This window comes from Gopherus flavomarginatus, chromosome 9, assembly GCF_025201925.1.
Source record: "Gopherus flavomarginatus isolate rGopFla2 chromosome 9, rGopFla2.mat.asm, whole genome shotgun sequence".
Lineage (NCBI taxonomy): Eukaryota > Metazoa > Chordata > Testudines > Testudinidae > Gopherus > Gopherus flavomarginatus.
The window spans coordinates 43,115,531-43,126,826 of record NC_066625.1 but is presented as its reverse complement, the minus strand read 5'-3'; positions in this window follow the sequence as shown (position 1 = coordinate 43,126,826).

Genomic DNA, 11,296 nt, shown 5'->3' with positions numbered 1-11,296 from the left:
CCCTTCCCACCTCCCTCACCCCCGCAGATCTAGGACAAGGACTGGGGGCACAAATTTTCCAAAGGGAACCGAAAGTTCCTGCAGTTTTCAAAAGAGGAGAAAAGCAAAATCTGTGATTTCACACTAACAGTGTTTGCTAAGTGGACAGAAAGTTATCACAGTGACAGGGCACATGACTGGGGAATGGACTTGGTGACCTGGTGACTAGGAGCCAGGACTCTGGCATAAGTTGACCAGAGAGAAGGATCATGGTTAGCAGCAGCCCCCAGACACTCCTTAGTACCCAGAGCCCAGACCCCCCAGCCAGGGGCCCCAGACACCCCCCAGCCAGGGGCTCATCAGATATTCCCTAACACGCAGCCTCCAGAGTCCCTGGCCAGGGACCCCAGATACCTCTCAAAGCTCCACCGGCCAGAGAACCCCCACCACACCATGATTGCCAGGTTAGGAATCCCAAAGGGTTTCCCTCACCAAGAGCCCCCAGAGACCCCCTCAAGGGACCCCCCCACGACTGGGAACTCAGTCCCTCACTGCCTGCCTAGGAACTTCCCCACCCTCCCGAACGATCTACCCTGATATTTGCCTGGGACCCCCTCCTCTTCCCAGTGTGACCCCCTGATGTTTTACAGTGGGACCCCTCACTCTGCTTCCCTGGCATGCCATCACCTAGTGCCAGGGATCCCCTCCCCCAGCTCTGTGCACTGGGCATGGCCACAAAACCAGGAACCAGCGGGGGAAGCACAGACAGAGCCCCTGGCACAGAACCAGGCTCCCTCTAACCCCCTGTCCGGCCCCCCCAAGAGACACCCACCCTCACTTTTCTGCAGCCACCAGGCCCCCAGCGATACCCACCTCCAGGAGCCATAGCCTCAGGGATGGGCACATCACAACCACCCCCCCAAAACCCCAAACCTCCACAGCCCACCAACCTGACTAGGGTACCCCCTGCTCAGCCACCCAGAGGCCTCCCCATATCACAATGCCCCTTCAGCTGCAATCTCCCCACACAGATACCTTCCCTGCCCCTGCAAGTGTTACCTCACTGAGTGTGAGAAGTGGCTAGAAAGTTAACACCACCTTCTGCTGGCCAGTCACAAAGGCAGAGGGAGCCTGGGGGGTGCTTCTTTAACAGGAGAATGGAAGGCCTGGAGGGCAAGAAAGGTCCACGGGCTGTCACTACCAAATAATGGCCACCATGGATCGACCCCAGAGGCGGCTGCATCTTAGCACATTGGGAAAAAACCCATCATATTCAATTAGAAATAAAACACTTAGAGAGAAGTGGGGCAAATGTTTGGGGTATTTTATATCAATCTTTGAGACACACAAAGAGAACCTGTCACAAACGACCTTTGATAACATGAGAGAAAACCACCAAGATCGGAGAGGATTTGATGTTGCTATTAAATAACTAGTGGAAAATGGGGACTGTTGGACTGGAATATTATATGACTGTCCAATACATAAACAGAATGTGATGGTCCCCCCCGGCCCCTGGCCAACCATTCACGTGAGCAGCTCAGAGCCCTTTGAGGAGCTGATTTAAGCGGCGGGGGGGGGGAGCTGGAAGGCTCCTGGGACAATGGAAGGGGGCAGCAGGGGGATTGGGAAATGGGGTCTGGGCAGTCTCCATGGGGGATGTGCTCCTCCCTTCCCTTCCCTGCCCTGGCAGAGAACGGGAACCTCATCCCATCTCACTCCAGTGGGAGCCATGTTCTAGGGAATGACCCAGGGCAACAATTTCCCAGCCAAACAAGGACAAATCGCTGCAGATAAAATGCGTGGGAAAATCCACCCCCCATCAGAGAGATTTTAAATTGACATTTGAGAAGTATGGAGAGAAAAGGGAAAATCAGAGTCAATTAGAGAGCTGATCATTGTGGGGGGGGGAGGAGAATCAACCTGGATTTTATAGCCACGTGTGATAATGAGAGAGAAAAGGGGAAATCTTGAGAGAATGTGTGTGTGGGAGGAAGTGGCAAAAACAGGGACAGGATCCAGTTAACTCACCTCCCCCCTCACCCCGCGAATATCCTGGCTGCACAGAGACAGATCTACCCCCCCCCGCCAGTGACCTCCCCCTCCCTGCAACTCCGGCTTCTCCCCGCCCTGACACCCCACACACACCAAAGGGGGAGGGCTCTGCCAGCGCCTCCCCCTGAGCTCAACTCCTGCTCCTCCCCCCAGCCCGGATTGTGCCCTTTAGCCTCCCCCCCCGGCCCTGCCTCCAGCTGCCTCTCCCCCCCCCGCCCATCAATTTCCTGCTCAGCGCCCGCCCCCCCACTCCCTGTTACTCCCCCGCCCCGCTCCAGCCGCGCCCACAGCGCCCGGCGGAACGTTATGGCTGGGCCGGGCAGGGGGAAGGGCAGCGGCTTCAGCGGCTGTTACTGGGCATGCGCAGTGCCCGGGAGTAGCACATTGCTATGGGGAGCGATTTAATACACCAACCCCCCCCTCGCCGGGCCCCAGACTCCGCCCCCTCGCCGGGCCTCGGGCTCTGCCCCAGGCTCCGCCCCCCCTGGGCCCGGCCCGGGGTCCTCCCCTCCCCCCATCCCCCCATAACAGCGGCGCGGGCGGATCCTCCTGCAGCTCCACTGGGGCCGAGGCGGCTCCAAGGCTTCTCCCAGGCTCCCTGGGGCAGAGTCACTTTCCCGCCCCGCAGCGCCTCTCACTCCCCGGGGGCTCCGGGTCACAATGTCCCACCGCCCTTCCCCCGCCTGCAGCTCCGGCTTCTCCCCTCCTGCCCCCGCCAGCCACACCAAGGGGAACCCCTGGGCCCCAGTCTGTTTCCCCACCTGGATCCCAGCGGGGCCGGGGGCAGGTCCTGGCTGCAGTTGAGAACAGCAGCTCCGCTCCGGCTCGGACATCTCCAGCGCTGCTGGCAGCACATGGAGAATCAGCGAGCAGCTGCTCAGTCCGGGCTCCGCGTCACAATGTGCCAGAGCCCCGCCCCCAGGAGCTGCCCGCCCCTGAGATGTGTCAGAGCCCCGCCCCCAGGAATTTCCACATGTTGGGTCTCTGAGCTTTGTTCTCCTGCTGCCTTCTTCCCAGCACCCCCTGCTCCCAGCTGCTCCCTTCCTGTGTCTGCAAACACCTGCCCTCCCCAGGACTGGCTGCAGTGCTCCCTGAGGCTGACTCCAGTGGCTGAAGTTGCCTCCATCTCTGCTTCACCTGGAGGGGGAGAGACAAAGAGAGGAGATGGTCCCAGGGTGTGAAACCAGAATCAGAGGGCAAGGAAAGAAGGACTGTTTGGAGAAGTGGGTTTTTGCAAGGGGAGTTGATCCAGATGGAGTCAGAAGTTGGGCAGCAGAGGCTCAGGGAAATTGAGGGGAACCCCATGGGTGTCTCAGTGTTGGCCAGGGATTGTACAGCACCTTGCATAATAAGGGGTCTGATCTCAGTCATGGTCTGTGCAGCACCTGGGAGCCCTGATGTCTGTTTCCTGATCACAGGCACTGGGAATGGAGAGAGGGAAACCTCAGCACCTGAAGGTTAATGCAGCCCTGTGTGCAACCCCTGCTAGGGTGATCCGACAGCAAATGTGAAAATTGGGACGGGGGTGGGGGTAATAGGCACCTATATAAGAAAAAGACCCAAAAATCGGGACATCTAGTCATGCTAGTCCCTGCTGTTCTCATAAGGGGTCGGCTTAGAGAGGATTTGGCTACACTTGCAGCTGTCCAGCGCTGGGAGTTAAAGCTGTCTTCCTACAGCTGTGTAGGGAAAGCGCTGCAGTGTGGACACACTGACAGCTACCAGCACACTGTCATGGCCACATTTGCAGCGCTGTTGGGAGTGGTGCATTATGGGCAGCTATCCCAGCGTTCAAGTGGCTGCAAAATGCTTTTCAAAAGAGGAGGGTGGGGTGGAGTGTGACACGGAGCGTGGGGAAGGCAGAGCGAGTGGATTTTTGGAGCTGACACTGTGTCAGCTCCCTGCCTGGCAAGTTCAAGCCTCCTCCCCCACCCCTCTCTCATTCACTAAATGCAAATAGCCACCTTTGTTTTTTTCCTCATAGACCAGATAAGCCGCTGATCCAAAACAGACACCGCCCCCCGTGCCCACCCGGCTGCTTCTCTCCTCAAGCAAACACCAGCTGTGGGCGTTCCAAAGGGATCCCCCTGCCTCTGCTCATTCACTGCAAACAGTAACTGTGTTTGGTTTTTAGATAAGCAGCTCCGGGAGCCTTGAGCTCACACCAAAACAAAGAGAATTATCTCTACTTAAAAGCATTATGGGAAGGTTCCGGAGGTCAGTGACAGCGTAGTAAGATTAATCACTGTTTACACTGGCACCTCAGCACTGCATCACCAATTCTGTTCTCTTTATTCCTCTCGTCGAGCTGGAGCACATGCAGCACTGTAGCCAGGGAGATACAGCGCTGTATGTGCCTTGCCAGTGTGGACGGGGAGTAAGTTACAGCGCTGTAAAGCCACCACGTGCACTGTAACTCTCCAGTGTAGCCAAGGTCTGAGTTGTAGTAATAAAAGCAGCCAAGAATCCGGTGGCACCTTATAGACTAACAGACGTATTGGAGCATGAGCGGTCGTGGGTGAATACCCGCTTCGTCAGATGCAACAATTGTCCCATATGGGATAGTGGTCAGGATTCCTGGTTTTCACCCAGGTGGCCTGGGTTCAACTTCTGGTGTAGGAAGAGTGCAGAGCTTGTGCCCAGAGTGGAGGCAGGAAATGAAAGGAACAGGAAGGGATCCTGCCAGCAGGGGAGTTAGACAGTGTGGGGAGGGGACCCCAGAAGTGGGGGTGGGGCAGTGGTTTGAGAGGAGATTAGGGAAGGATCCCAGCAGTGCGGGAAGTTGACAACCTGGAGAGTACAGGCCTGGCATGGGGACCTGGAAGAGTGAATGTGTCCCTCTAAACCCATCAACGGCAGGCTTGGAAGAATTGCATATTTGTTGGTAAATGTCAATTTCTGTGTAAACACACAACCCAATGGCAAAATATTTCCATCAATAATCATCAAAATTGACAGATGGGCAAAGTAAGAAACATACTGCTTGAGAACTTACCATGTTGTAGGAACAGCAGTGATCTGTATGCTCTGTATAACCTGTATGCTCAAAAGGTCTGTTAAACTCCCCCGCTCCCCCAGCTTGTGACCTTTCCCTCTTTGAATGCCTGTGAAGTGGCTTTCCCACTCTCCTTTGTTCCTCCAGTGAATGACCTTCACCCGGCCCATCTGGCCAGTGGTTCGCTGTGTTACATTCTATTGTACCTCAGGGAGACTGATCTTCATCGCACCGTCCATCGCTGCGCTGTGGGACACTTACCTTAAAGGATCCGGACATCTCCACTGCCAAGACTGTCCTGGGAGCGTGAGTATGAGTGTGACACCCTCCCCCATCCCTTCTTTTGAGCTTAGCTATCAAGCTAATAAATGTGCTGCTTTCTGCCAAACTCTGGGGGGAAGGGGCATTATTAGTCCTTTCTAAATTTACGAACTGACCCAATTTTGGGTAACACAAGCAACATTGTTTAATCTGTTATTGTACCAAAGGGGGAGATGGTTGTCTATAAAGGAGGGTGAAGACTAAAGGCCTCTGATGAGAATGGGATTTGAACCCATGCAGGCAGAGCATAGTGGGATAGCAGTCCATCACCTCAACCACTCGGTCACCTCGTCTAAGCTGTCAAAAAACGGACAGGAGGAGAAATCTAAGGCCGGCAGAGATAGGGACACTAAGGAATTTTTAAATACTAAGCGTAAGCAAGGTCTGAATGAGCTCCCCTCTCTCACCTAGTGAGGAGCTGGGGAAAGACTTCAGGAACAGATCGTGTTTGCACAGACACACCTACTCTGCCTAGCTATGCAGCATGGTGGGGTCTCTTCCCCAAAATGACCAGTTTGGGATGGTCTTGGGTTACAAATCACTTTAGGATTGAGTGGAATGAAATGTTATTCTTCTTCCTGTATGAGTGAAGGGCAGCAGAACATACCTAGTCCGTCCTGATGGAGGGGTAGGTGAGTGAGGAATAGCTTTTATTGGACTGCAGAGAAGTGATTGAGGACGTCACCCTAAACCAGTGGTCCCCAAACATTTCACATTGTGCCCTCTTAGCCATGGCTGTGGCCCCTCGGAAGCCACAGTCAAGAACCGGGGCTGGGAGGAGTGGGGCTGTTGCTTGCTGGGGAGAGGGGTGCCGACAGGGGTAAAGGGGTCGACGCCGGGCTGGGAGCCAGAGTCTCAGGCTGAGGGTGGGGTTGGGGAAGAGCTGTGGCAGAGTGGTGCTCCCTCCCTGCCCTCCATGTGGGCTGGCTCAGGTCCTGAGGTGCCCCCATGAATGTTCCTCTGTGTCCCCCTAGGAGTTGCACCCCACATTATGGGGACCACTGAACCCTACTCGCTAAGCTGGGGCTAGTGATGCCAAACCCCCGGGAAAGGGAGAACAAGTGTGGGGGCCCCAGCACCAGAACCATGCCTCTACCTTCTGTCTGTGGCTCTACCCGCTTCCACCCATGGCCCCATCCACTGTCACCTCTGTTCCACCCCTTCCCCCACCAGCCCCACCCTATCACTCCTTTACCCCTGCCACGCTGTGGTCCTGAGACCACAGAAGCTCTGTGCCCCTGCTGCAGCCCCCGGGCTGTAGCAGGGAGTGGGAGCTCCTCCAGCCCTGGGGCTGACATAGGGGAGACTTTTCCAGTGGGACCTAACTTGGCCAGGGCCCCTGGTCATGGGCCCCACTGTCCCCTTGGCAGTGCAAGGTTTGGGGAGGCTGAGCCCCTTTGTCATAAACAGATAGCTAAGGATTAATGTTCTTTTACCTATAAAGGGGTAACACCAGTAACCTAAAACACCTGACCAGAGGACCAATCAGGAAACAAGACTTTTTCAAATCTGGGTGGAGGGAAGTTTGTGTGTTAGTTCTTTGTTCTTTGTCTTGTGTCTGTGGCGTCTCGGCTATGAGAGTGATTTTTCTATCTCCTGCCTTTCTAATCTTCTGTTTCCAAGTTGTAAGTACAAAGATAATAAGACAATAAGTTTATATTGTTTTTTTTTTTATTTACATGTGTGTAGTTGCTGGAATGTTTAAATTGTATTCTTTTTGGATAAGGCTATTTATTCATTTTTTTCTTTTAAGCAAATAACCCTGTATTTGTCACCTTAATACAGAGAGACCATTTTTATGTCCTTTTCTTTCTTTTTATATAAAGCTTTCTTTTTAAGACCTGTTGGATTTTTTCTTTAGTGGGGACTCCAGGGAATTGAGTCTGCAGCTCACCAGGGAATTGGTGGGAGGAAGAAGTCAGGGGGAAAATCTCGTTGTGTTAGATTTACTAGCCTGACTTTGCATACCCTCTGGGTAAGGGGGAAGAGAGATTAGCTATCTTGGTACTTCCATTTCCAGGACTGGAAACAGGGAAGGGGGAGTCCCTCTGTTTAGATTCACGGAGCTTGCTTCTGTATATCTCTCCAGGAACCCAGGGAGGGAACACCTGGAGGGGAGGAGGGGGAAGGGAAATGGTTTATTCCCCTTTGTTGTGAGACTCAAGGCATCAGAGTCTGAGGGTCCCCCGGGGAAGGTTTTGGGGAGACCACAGTGAGCCAGGCACTGTATAAATCCCTGGCTGGTGGCAACTTTACCAGGTCCAAGCTGGTAACTAAGCTTGGAGGTTTTCATGCTAACACCCATATTTTGGACACTAAGGTCCAAATCTGGGAAATAATGTTATAACACCCCTCCTCCCTGAGCCTCCATTACAAGCTGCCCAGGCTACCACTGCTCAGTGTGTGGCCAGTCTCTGTGTTTTCTGCTGCTCGTTCTGGGGAGCCTGGCCGGCCTTAGGAGTGGGGCCCCCCGATAGCTGCTCAGGGCTCCAGGGGTCAAAGGGACCCGTGTGGCAGTGCAAAGGTGCTCACTGCTCTCCCCTGTCCCAATGCTCCTCCATGGGTCCATAGAGGTTTGAGGGCAGTAAGGAGCAACCCTATGTGCTCCATGCGTCCTGGTCACTTTTCCCACTTGGGCTGTGCTGTGAGGGGAGCTTCAGAAGCTGCTGCTCTCTGCCCTCCCGCTATGCAGCCCGGCTGAGGAAAGTGACCTGGATGCAGGGAGCTCGGATGATTTCACTTCTTGTCCCTACATCCCACAGCCCCTAGGGGTGCCCAGATGAGCAGCGTTCCAGGGAGAAGTGGGGGGCAGCAATGCTAGCTGCTCCATGCACACAGGTCAGTCTCCCCATGTGCGTGCAGGAGGGGGTGCAGGGGTTTCTGTGATGCCTATTCTATCAATATCGTCACTCAATACCAGACACTCAAATTCACCAGTCTTAGTACTTAGACATTTAGCGTTTGTATTTAAGCACTTCTAAAATGTGTCCCATTTTAGCTGTCTGCTATTACATGATGTAATTGAGGGCGACTCTTTCATTTCACTGTTTCTCATCAGAACCTACCTGTACATTATCATCTTCCATCCTCTCCACCTTACTAGGCTATAGAGAATCTCTGTGAATAGTGCCTCTCCTACCGGATGTCTGTCTGAACCCTGTGCTCCTCAGTGCCTATTGGCTTTCCCCAGCTCTGAGGCTGTGTCTACACCACGCACCTTACCACGGTGCAGCTGTGCCACTCTAACCATGCCATTGTAAGGTGCGCTGTGTGGCCGTCCTTATCGCTGGGAGAGAGCTTCCCCGGCAACAAAGCCAAACTACCTCCAATGAGGGACAGGAGCTTCGTCACCGGGAGCACAGCTCCACCTATGGAGTGCTGTTCACACTGCCGCTTCTCATGGCTCAAATTTTGGCATTCAGGGAGTGTTTTTTCTCACCGCAGAGAGACAAGATTTTTAGCAACAAAAGCCGAAATTAAAAAAAAACTCCTCTGCAACCTATTTAATTTTACCTTTATACAACCTTTATACTACCTCCAATTTTGGTGTCCTCATTTGAAAAAGATGTTGTGAAATTGGAGCTAGGGCAGCAAAGAGCCACCGAATGTTCTGAGGGCTGGAGAAAAATGCCTTCCAGTGAGCTATTGAAAGAGCTCAACCTGTTTAGCTTATCAAAAGAAGATTGAAAGGTGATTTCATTGAAGTGTTGAAGTGCCTTAATGGAGAGAAAAGATTGGGTATTTATGAGCTCTTGAATGGAGCAGAGAAAGGCATAACAAGACCCAATGGCTGGAAAGTGAAAAGAGACAAATTCATATTACAACTAAGGCACAACAGTCAACAGCGAGGATGATTCACCACAGGAACAAGCTACCAAGGAAAGTGGTGGATTCACCATCTCCTGATGTCATTTAATGAAGACTAGATGCCTTTCTGGAATGTGTTTGCCCCCAAAGTAGCTGTTGTGTCATACCGGAGGCCTGTGATATGCAGGTTAGACGCTCTAATGGTTTCTTCTGACCATGAAGTCGACTAATTTCTGAAAAATTGAGTGTAGCATTGGGAGCAGCGTCTGATGTTTTCCTGTCTAGCCGGCATGCTGCCTAGAACGAACGCTCCTTGAGTGGGGTGATCCACAGGGAGTAGCTCAAAACTACAAAGTGTCTGGCCAGGGGTAGGACATTAGCCCAGCAAGGGAGGGGTGTGGCAGTGACATCACAAAGGCCTTTTGGAGGACCTCCGACTATTGGTCAAAGGTGGTGGAGAGGTGGTCACCTCACAGAGAGATGCTGATATCAGCCAGGCAGGACAGGGGCGAGGGGCCAGGGAAACCTCAGAAACCTCTGTGGCTTTGCTTCAGCACGTTTCCTTCTCCATGTCTCTCTTTGAGGACTGAGAGATTATTTGGGATCATGGACGTGAGCGCCAGGAAGAACCTCTTTCGAGTTTCCTCCTTCCCTTTTAGTGATTTTACTAGAAAACAGCCTTCCCTCTTTAGAAGGTAAGAGCCTCCTGGAGGTTTGAAACCTGGTCAGTCTGATCTATCTGGTGACAAGTGAATTCTAGGCATGGAAAACACGAGCTTAAAGAGGCAGAATTTTATTGCGCATCTGGGATTTTGTCCCTTAGAATCACTGGGGACATTAGGGTTTATCCTTTTTGTTTCACCTCTTCCTCCATCCCTCCCTCCTCTTCTTCTCTTGCTTCTTTTGTCCTTTCTCCTGTTCCCTTCCCAACAACAGGACGGAGGGGTGTGTGTGTGTGTGTTGCAGGGAAGTCCTCTGCAGCTCCCACTGTGGAAGGTCCACCCAAAAATGTGGGACTGAACTAGTGCTCGGGAAGTGATCCCCACCGGTGACCTGGGCCATCCTTTGGGCTCTCTGGTGAGAACCCTCAGCCTCCCGTCCTCAGTCTCTACCCTGATTGGCTGAGCAGGGGGTTATTGATAGGGAGGAGACTCAGGTCCTTGTTGTTCTCTTTTAAGATCAAGGAAATAAGTCAGAACCAGTTCTATCTTTGATTAATTTTGCTGCTTCTCTGCATTAATTGTCTCTGAGCAGTTGATGATTCCCTCTAACATTGCAGTTCTCCTCAAATACTTGCTGAATAATTACTGTCACTGTCGTTGGTCTGGAGCTCATCTGAGAGCACAGTATTCAGGTCATTCAATGTCTGAAATTCAAGATCCGATGGTTTGTTTGAAAATCAGGGCTCTTCGGTCCTATTCCCAACACTGCCTCTGACGGGCTGTGTGACCTAAGACAAGTCAATTCTCCTTTCTCAGCCTTAGCTTCTCCCTCTTTCAAGTAGAAATAATAATGATCCGCTCTTACCTACCTCATGGTGGGTGAAGGATGCGGATCCATTTGGGAGTGTCACTAGAAGTAGTGCATAATATGAAGTTTCCCATCATGTTTACTCAGATCAGATTATGACATAATAGAATAGCTGAAATAGTCTATTTTATTTGTATTTTTTTATTTTGAAATTGTTAATAGTAGCAACGACTTAGCTCAGATTGAAGCATCTTATCTAATGGTTGAGATGTAAGTGTCTCCTCTTTGTGTGTGAGGAGACAATTTAACACACTCTGACAAAGAGGAGATGCTTTTGTTTTGCAACAAAATATTTTTGCAAAGATCTTTCATCCCACTTGTTATGATTTTGAGAAACAAACTGGTTTAGTCTAAATGGGATTTTCGGACAGAAACGGTGTGAATGAAATTTTCCCACCATCTCCATTCCTGGGCTCTGGGGTGTTTTCATCTGTTAGAACAGGAGTCAGAACTGGTTGCTTCTCTTTCTGGCTCTGCCATCGCCTTGTTGTGTAGGCCTTAGGTAGGTCACTTCCCTTCTCCCATCTGTCCAATGGGAACAGGAACAGTTCTCGAACTATGGGCAGTTTAGAGCCCAAGTGAGATAAGGGGCGTTAAAGCCCTCTGTGA